A 9296-nucleotide genomic window follows, 5' to 3' on the forward strand; every position below is an offset into this window, starting at 1 on the left:
TGCTTACAGCAATCTTCTGTTCTCAGCATCCTTCCTTTATGCTGCCTTTCTAATCTCTCTACAACTGGTCTTCCCTCTGTTGAGACAATCTCTTTCACCAGCATAGCTGGATCGAGTTTACTCTCATTGCCCCAACAGAAATCAGCTCCTGTACAGCAGTATCCTTCTCGGGTAGGTCCAACTGTTTCTCATTTAATCATGACAGAAGGGGAGTGCCCGTGTGTTCAAGTGTACGTTCTATTATAGGGGTCCTCAAACTAAGGCCCAAGGGCCAGGTACGGCCCTCCAAGGTCATTTACCCGGCCCTCGCTCAGTGTCAACTTAAGTCTGAAAGCACACAACAACAACAATCCTATCTCATCAGCCAAAAACTGGCTCACACTTCCCATTGAAATACTAATCTATCTATATATATATAAATGCTCTGTGCATAATGAGTATTTTAAAAACAAAAGAACCAATGAACGAAATCACACCAAATTCGACAACAAAACGTCTCACAACACAAGGAGTGACCATCACTAAAAAAAATTGCTTTTGTCCTTTGGGAGTTGTAGTTGCTGGGATTTATAGTTCACCTACAATCAAAAAGCATTCTGAACTCTATCAACGATGGAATTGGATTTACGAGAAACTGTAATAAGTTTATTGTAGTATAGAAGCTTAATGGTTTCAATGTTTTAATTGTGCGAAAGCTCTCCCGGCCACCGCTGAGACCTGGGGCTCCAGGCTCAGCGATGAGTCCAGGATCACTCCCAAGCTGCGAACCTGTGTCTTCAGGGGGAGTGTAATCCCATCTAACACAGGCTGTAACCCTATACCCTGTTCGGCCTTCCGACTGACCAGTAGGACCTCTGTCTTTGGATTCAATTTCAATTTGTTAGCTCTCATCCAGTCCGATACAGCGGCTAAACACCGGTTCAAGGTCTGGACAGCCTCCTTGGTGACAGGTGAGAAGGAGTGACAGATTTGGACGTCATCTGCATAGAGATAGCATCTTAGTCCGAAACTCCGAATGATCTCTCCCAGCGGCTTCATGTAGATGTTAAATAACATTGGGGACAAGATAGAACCCTGTGGGACTCCACACAACAACGGTTGTGGGGCCGAACAGGTGTCACCCAGTAACACCTTCTGGGTCCGTCCCTCAAGGAAGGATCGAAGCCACCGCAGAGCAGTGCCTCCGAGCCCCATATCCATGAGGCGGCCCAGAAGGATACCGTGATCGACGGTATCGAAGGCTGCTGAGAGGTCCAGCAGAACTAACAGGGACACACTCCCCCTGTCCAGTTCCCTGCGCAGATCATCTACCAAGGCGACCAAGGCTGTCTCAGTTCCATGTCCCGGCCTAAAGCCAGACTGTGCCGGGTCTAGATAATCAGTGTCTACCAGAAACCCCTGGAGTTGTGTTGCCACCACACGTTCCATGACTTTGCCCAAGTAGGGGAGATTGGAAACAGGCCGATAGTTGTCAAATTGAGTGGGATCCAGTGATGGTTTCTTCAACAGCGGTTTTATAATAGCTTGTTTTAAGCTCGCTGGAAATTTTCCTTCCTGTAAGGAGGTATTAACCATCACCTTCACCCACTCTGCCAAACCCCCTCTGGCTTCCTTGATCAGCCAGGAAGGGCAGGGGTCTAGGATGCATGTGGTGGGTCGCACCTCTCCAAGGATCCTGTCCACATCCTCAAGCTGAACCAATTGAAACGAATCCAACAAAACTGGACAAGCAGATGCTCTCGTTACATCCCCAGAGACTGCCGTTAACATGACGCCAAAACCCGACCGGATCCGCTCAATTTTATCCGCGAAGGATCGAGCAAATGCTTCACAGCGAGCCACCGAGTTGTCCGAGGCCTCGCTTTTTGGCGGATTTAACAGGCCCCTGACAACTCGGAAAAGCTCCGCTGGACGATTCTTCGCTGATGCAATATTGGCTGTGATGAATGTTTTCTGAGCTGCCGCTATTGCCACACCGTAGGACCTTAGAAAGGCATTCAGGTGTGTTTGGGCTGGATTGGTGGGATTCTGGCGCCACACGCACTCTAACCTCCTCTTCTTTCGCTTCATCGCTGGCAGCTCCTCGGTAAACCAAGAGGCTGGTTTAGCTCGGTTACTCGAGAGGGGGCGTTCCGGAGCGATAGTGTCAATTGCCCTGGTCAACTCATTATTCCAACGAGAGACCAGAGCATCGACAGTATCACTAGCCAAGGAGGTGGAAAGATCCCCAAGAGCCGTCAGGAGTCCATTTGGATCCATAAGTCTCCTGGGGCGGACCATTCTAATGGGTCCACCACCCCAGCGGAGGTTAGGAGGCCCAGTTAGTCTAAAACTGATCAGGTGGTGATCGGTCCATGGCAATGGGGCGATGGTCGGCTCCTCCATCCCGTCACCTTCATCCCATCCCTGGGCAAAAACCAAATCTAAAGTGTGCCCGGCACTATGGGTGGGACCAGATATTAATTTGGACAGGCCCATGGTTGCCATGGCGGCCATGAAGTCCTGAGCCGCACCAGAAAGAGGGGCCTCGGCATGGACGTTGAAATCTCCCAAGACCAAGAGCCGTTGGAAGCTCAACGCCATGTCCAAGACCACTCCCGCTAGCTCAGGTAGGGAGACTGTAGTGCAGCGGGGTGGTCAGTACACTAACAGAATCCCTATCCTGTCCCGGTCACCTATCCTAAAGCCGGCACATTCAAAGGAAGATGATTGTGGGATGGGACACCTGATCAGTGGAATAAAGTCCTTATAGACCACTGCGACTCCGCCTCCCCGCCCTCCAAGCCTTGGTTGGTGCTGAACGGAATAACCTGGTGGACAGAGTTGGGAGAGATTGACCCCTCCCCCCTCGTCCAACCAGGTCTCCGTTATACAAGCCAGGTCGGCTCGTTCTTCTTGGATTAGATCTTGAATGATAGAAGATTTTCCATTTACCGACCTGGCATTGAACACCACCACCTTTAGCTTGGAGGGGCCACCATCCTGGCACCTCAGTTGTATATTGTCAGGAATGAGTTTTGGGGTTGTCAAATTATCATTATTAATTTCGGGCCGAATAGTAACATTAATTTTTGGAGTTGTCAATGTCCTATTTAGAATTTTGGGTCGAATTTGCTTTTGTCTTTGATTTCTAAGATCTTTGGAGGTTGCCAATTTGTTATTGAGAATTTTGGGCCGAAATGAATGTTTTATACTCCCTTTCCCGTATCTCCCTCTCCCAGTCACCACCTCTATGGCGGCCCCTCCACCCACAGCCCCACCCCCCTCGGGGAAGTTCCCTCCATTTCCAGCAGTTGTAATCTCAGTTGTGGGCGCATACTCATAGTACTATATAAGAACTGTTTATACAGTGGAGATTATATGAAATGTATATAGGTAAAGCTAAAGGTTTTCCCCTGACATTAAGCTGGGGCTAACATCGGGAGCTCATGCCACTCCCCGGATTCAAACCTGTGACCTTTTGGTATGCAAGTTCAGCAGCTCAGAGCTTTAACCCACAGCACCATCAGGGGCTCCAATGTATTCATGGACCTGGTCTTTTGCTGTTCCTGGATTATTTTCGATTGTGGATTTTTATTGTTTTGCTACTTTTACTTGCTTTGCCTACATATGTCCTATAATATTATTTATTTATTGTATTGTATTTGTATACCGCCTTTCTCAGCCAATCAGCGACTCAAGGCAGTTTCCAACAAATCAGTATATATAAAAACATAATGCAGATAAAAACATTAAACAATATAAAACACCACAAAAGCAATAAAAACAACATCATTAGCGTCTCATTATTATCAAGCATTGTCCAGTTCCATTGTCAAATCATTCAATTTCCTATATTAGCTACTCTGCATTTGTAAACGCTTGCTCGGACAGCAATGTTTTAACTTGCCTCCAAATGTTAAGAGGGAGAGAGCAGATCTGATCTCCCTATGGAGGGTGTTCCATAGCCGAGGGGCCACCACTGAGAAGCCCTGTCTCTTGTCCCCGCCAAACATACTTGAGACGAAGGCGGGACCGAGAGCAGGGCCTCCCCAGATGATCTTAAAAGTCCTCGTTGGTTCGTAAGGGGAGACATGTTTGGACAGGTACGTTGGGCCAGAACCGTTTTTTAGGGCTTTGTAGGCCAAAGCCAGAACATTGAATTGGGCCCAGTACCAAACCTGGCACAACAAGGGGATTGTATGCTCCCTGAGCACCGCTCCTGTTAACAATCTGGCTGCTGTTCGTTGGACTAACTGAAGCTTCTGGACCGTCTTCAAAGGCAACCCCACGTAGAGAGCATTGCAGTAGTCTATACGGGATGTAACCAGAGCATGGACTACTGTGGCCAAGTCAGACTTCCCAAGGTACGGGTGCAGCCGGCGCACAAGTTTTAACTGTGCAAATGCTCCCCTGGTCACCGCCGAAACCTGAGGTTCCAGGCTCAGCGATGAATCCAGGATCACACCCAAGCTGCGAACCTGCGTCTTCAGGGGGAGTGTAACTTCATCCAACCCAGGCTGTAACCCTATGCCCTGTTCGGCCTTACGACTGACCAGGATGTCAACGTCTTGGTTCGTGTCTACGTTGTGCGGGTGAGACCAAGAGACACATCGTTTTCAAACCCCTCCCTTTTGCTCTGCTTGCACAAAGTCCTACCATGTTGGGCTCATCTACACTGGACATGTAATGTAGCCTGAAAGCAGTGGCTTTACTACACATGCCACTGAAGTGCATTCAGTGCGTTTTAAGAGACATGTCTCAAACTCAAGGCTCAAAGGCCGTATCTGGCTCTCTATGCCACTTTATGTGGCCCTCCAGATGTTGGACTCCAACTCTTGTATTACTCATCATTAGACACCATGACTAGAGCTGATGGGAGTTGTGATACATTTACACCGGGATGGGTGCAGTTTTTTCTGTTCAGTCAGGATTGGATTTGGACACACAGGGCTTGCAGATAGGATGTCTGACTTTAAAACCGCGCCACTGGGGGCTCCTGAAGCGTGTGTGTGCATGTGTATATATAACTGATATCATATCAGATCATATTATATGCAAACTTTTATAAGAGGTTGGGTTAATCCCTTTTTTGCTAGTTAAACTGAATTACTATGTCAAGAAAGGATTAATGTCGTAATAAGTGTCACTAACATGAAAAGTCTGGAAATTTCTGTCTTGGGCCCCTTCCACACAGCTGAATGAAATCCCACATTATCTGCTTTGAACTGGAATATATGGCAGTGTGGACTCAGTTAACCCAAATCAAAGCAGATATTCTGGGATTTTCTGCATTATATGGCTGTATGGAAGGGCTGTGTGGAGAGTCTCTCTGGGGTCAAATACCACGGTTTTCTCCAATGTGAATTCTATGTCTATGTAGATTTGAACACTCAAAGAAGCTCTTTCCACACAACATGTGTTTCTAGGGATTCTCCTCAGTGTGAGTCCTTTGATGTCTATGTAGACTTGAATTACGACTGAAGCTCTGTCCACACGCCAGGCATTTATAGGGTTTCTCCCCAGTGTGAATCTTATGATGTGAACGTAGAGTTGAACAATGAGAGAAGCACTTTCCACACTCCAGGCATTTATAGGGTTTCTCCCCAGTGTGTGTGTTTTGATGCGAACGTAGACCTGAACTACGAGAGAAGCTCTGTCCACACTCCACACATTTATAGGGTTTCTCACCAGTGTGAATCCATTGATGTGAACGTAGTTTTTCTCTTTCAGTGAAGTTCTGTCCACACTCTAGGCATTTATAGGGTTTCTCACCAGTGTGTGTGCTTTGATGTGAACGTAGACCTGAACTATGAGAGAAGCTCTGTCCACACTCCAGGCACTTATAGGGTTTCTCCCCAGTGTGTATGCGATGATGTGAACGTAGACCTGAACTATGAGAGAAGCTCTGTCCACACTCCAGGCATTTATAGGGTTTCTCCCCAGTGTGAATCCTTTGATGTGAACGTAGACCTGAACTATGAGAGAAGCTCTGTCCACACTCCAGGCATTTATAGGGTTTCTCCCCAGTGTGAATCCTTTGATGTGAACGTAGACCTGAACTATGAGAGAAGCTCTGTCCACACTCCAGGCACTTATAAGGTTTCTCCCCAGTGTGAATCCTTTGATGTAAACGTAGACCTGAACTATGAGAGAAGCTCTTTCCGCACTCCAGGCATTTATAGGGTTTCTCCCCAGTGTGTGTGCTTTGATGTGCACATAGATTTGCACTCTGAGTGAAGCTCTGTCCATACTCCAGGCATTTATAGAGTTTCTCCCCGGTGTGAATCATTTCATGTCTCTTCAGAGATTCTCTTCGAGCAAAACCCTTTCCACACTCCAGGCATTCATAGAGCTTCTCCCCAGTGTGAGTCATTTCATGTCGCTGCTGATGTTCCCTCCGAGAGAACCTCTTTCCACACTTCAAGCATTCATAGGGCTTCTCCCCAGTGTGAGTTTTTTTATGAGAATGTAGAGCTGAAGAATAAGTGAAGCTCTTTCCACATTCTAGGCATTCATAGGGCTTCTCCCCAGTGTGAGTACCTTCATGTTCGCGCAGTAGATGCTTCTGTCGGAAAGTCTTTCCGCACTCCAGGCATTTATAGGGTTTCTCCCCAGTGTGAGTCCTTTCATGCTTCTGGAGCTGATGCTTCTCAATGAAACTCTTTCCACACTCAAGGCATTTATAGGGTTTCTCCTCAGTGTGAGTCCTTTCATGCTTCTGGAGCTGATGCTTCTGAGTGAAACTCTTTCCACACTCCAGGCATTTATAGGGTTTCTCCCCAGTGTGAGTCCTTTCATGCTTCTGGAGCTGATGCTTCTCAGTGAAACTCTTTCCGCACTCAAGGCATTTCAATGCTTTCCCCTTCATGTCAGCAGTGGCATGGGTGCCAAATTGCAATACAGATAGTTGGCTCTTCTTGGTTCCTTTCTTATTTGTAAGTGACGTCAAGAATTGAACAAGATCACCACCTTGAAAAGATTGCTCCTTCTTCCTGTATTATTGGCTTCCTTACTGCACCCAAGAGGTAGCTTCATAGGATTCCCGTTCCCCTAGTGAAGAAAGAAGCAAAAGATCAATAACGAGTCAGAAACCTCCAAGATTTCCCCCCGTTTCCCTTCATGAGTCATGCTGAAAGAGAAACACCAAGAAATGCAGACGTCTCAAGCACTTACACAGATACCAGCAAAGGAAATCACTGATTCTTTAAAAAGGGAATGAATTCAGAAAGAAAGAAAGAAAGAAAGAAAGAAAGAAAGAAGAAAAAGAAAGGAGGGAAACGATATCAAGCACGGTGATATCCCCCCCCCCCCAATCAAATTATCAAATTTATGGACTTGGTACCATTGCAGAACATTCTGTGGGTTAACGCAGCTTTTATTTTTGGCCTAAAGGCCACAGATCCTACCTAAGCAGGGCCAACCCTGGTTCAGTCTTGGATGGGAGAGCACCAAGAACCCGATTGCTTCCAGCCTAAGAAAAACCCTTCCAGACTCATAAGTCAATAAGAAACCAGAAGGGTCCGCCTTTTTTCCCCAAATGCTGTAGGCAAGAACTTTCAAAGCAATGGGGTAAAGGGGGCCCTTTTGGATTGTCACTCCCAGTATCCCAGACTGGGACCACTCCTTTCAAAGACCATTTAACAGACAGCTTCTTGCAGTGGAAATTAGCGCGGAAAACAGGTTACAGATTGTTTGTACATGAGGCAGAAAACTAGCATCTATCTATCTATCTTTCTATCTATCTATTTATTTAGGGCTTTTATATCCCGTCCTTTCTCAACCTCCGCAGAGGGACTCAGGACGGCTGACAAAGTGGCACCCCATGGCGTCCACATCAAAACATACATATACAATTAACAGCAATGTAATAATAACAACAATATAAAACAGTATAAACAGTATAAAACCATATAAAAACAATATAAAAACAGACAACAAATACTAGGTTGTTGTGGGTTTTTTTGGGCTATATGGCCATGTTCTAGAGGCATTATCGCCTCTCGAAAATGCCTCTAGAACATGGCCATACAGCCCAGAAAAACTTACAACAACCCAGTGATTCCGGCCATGAAAGCCTTCGACAATACAAGGTTTATTATTATTATTATTATTATTATTATTATTATTATTATTATTATTATTATTATTGCCCCAGGCTTGGGCAGGCCGTCAAATGCTAATCAAGGTGGCCAGTTGAAACATTCCCACCTAGCTCCAGCAGACAAGAGTCCTTTGTCTCACCCTGGACTTTCCACAGATATTTAAACCCATTTTCCTACTTCCAACAGACCTCTGAGGATGCTTGCCATAGATGCAGGCGAAACGTCAGGAGTGAATGCCTCTAGAACATGGCCATAGAGCCCGGAAAAACCTACAACAACCCAATATCAATATTATATTATAAGCACAGTGCAGAAGACAAGAAGGACAGTTCCTTTTACAAGGGGGAAGGGGTTGAAGGAGGGAAACCCTTTCCCCCTAATTTCCTGTCATCCACCCCCCCCCCCCCCAATGTTCTCAAAAAGACAGTAAACACAAGACCCAGAGTGTAAAATCCATGCTTCACCTATGGCAGGCACCATGAGAGGTTGAGAGGTCTGTTTTTAAACTAGGCAAGTGGGGTTTCTCCCAACAAAGGATTCCCCCAGGCAGGAAGCAGCCAAGCTTTGAAGCTGCAAGGCTATTCAATGCTAATCAAGGCAATCAATTTCCTCCAACAGGCACCCTGGACATTATTCCACAGATATATAAACTCTACTTGCCTTGTTTCCAACTTCTGAGGATGCCTGCCAGAGATGCAGGCGAAATGTCAGGAGAGAATGCTTCTGGAACACACAACTCACAACAACCCAGTGATTCTGGTCATGAAAGCCTTCAGCAATGATGCTACTTTGTCTCTCTCTGTGTGTATTGTTCCCTATTGCATGTGGGTCCATCAGGGATTTCTCTTCGCCCAGCTCACTTTGCGTGTGTGTGTTTCGCATATATAAACCAGTAGCCATAGATGCAGGCGAAATGTCAGGAGAAAATGCTGCAGGAGTCACACAACACTCCAGCTTACTCTGTTCCCTCTGGCACGCGGGTTCATCACGGATTTCTCTTTGCCCAGTTCACTTGGTGTGTGTGTTTTGCATGTATGCCAGAAGCCACAGATGGAGGCGTAATGTCAGGAGAAAATGCTGCAAGAGCCACACAACAGTCCTGCTTACTCTGTTCCCTATGGCACGCGGGTCCATCAAGGATTTCTCTTCGCCCAGCTCACTTGGTGTGTGTGTGTTTCGCATGTATGCCAGAAGCCACAGATGGAGGCGTAA

Source organism: Anolis sagrei, chromosome 1, assembly GCF_037176765.1.
Source record: "Anolis sagrei isolate rAnoSag1 chromosome 1, rAnoSag1.mat, whole genome shotgun sequence".
NCBI classification, from domain to species: Eukaryota; Metazoa; Chordata; class Lepidosauria; order Squamata; family Dactyloidae; genus Anolis; species Anolis sagrei.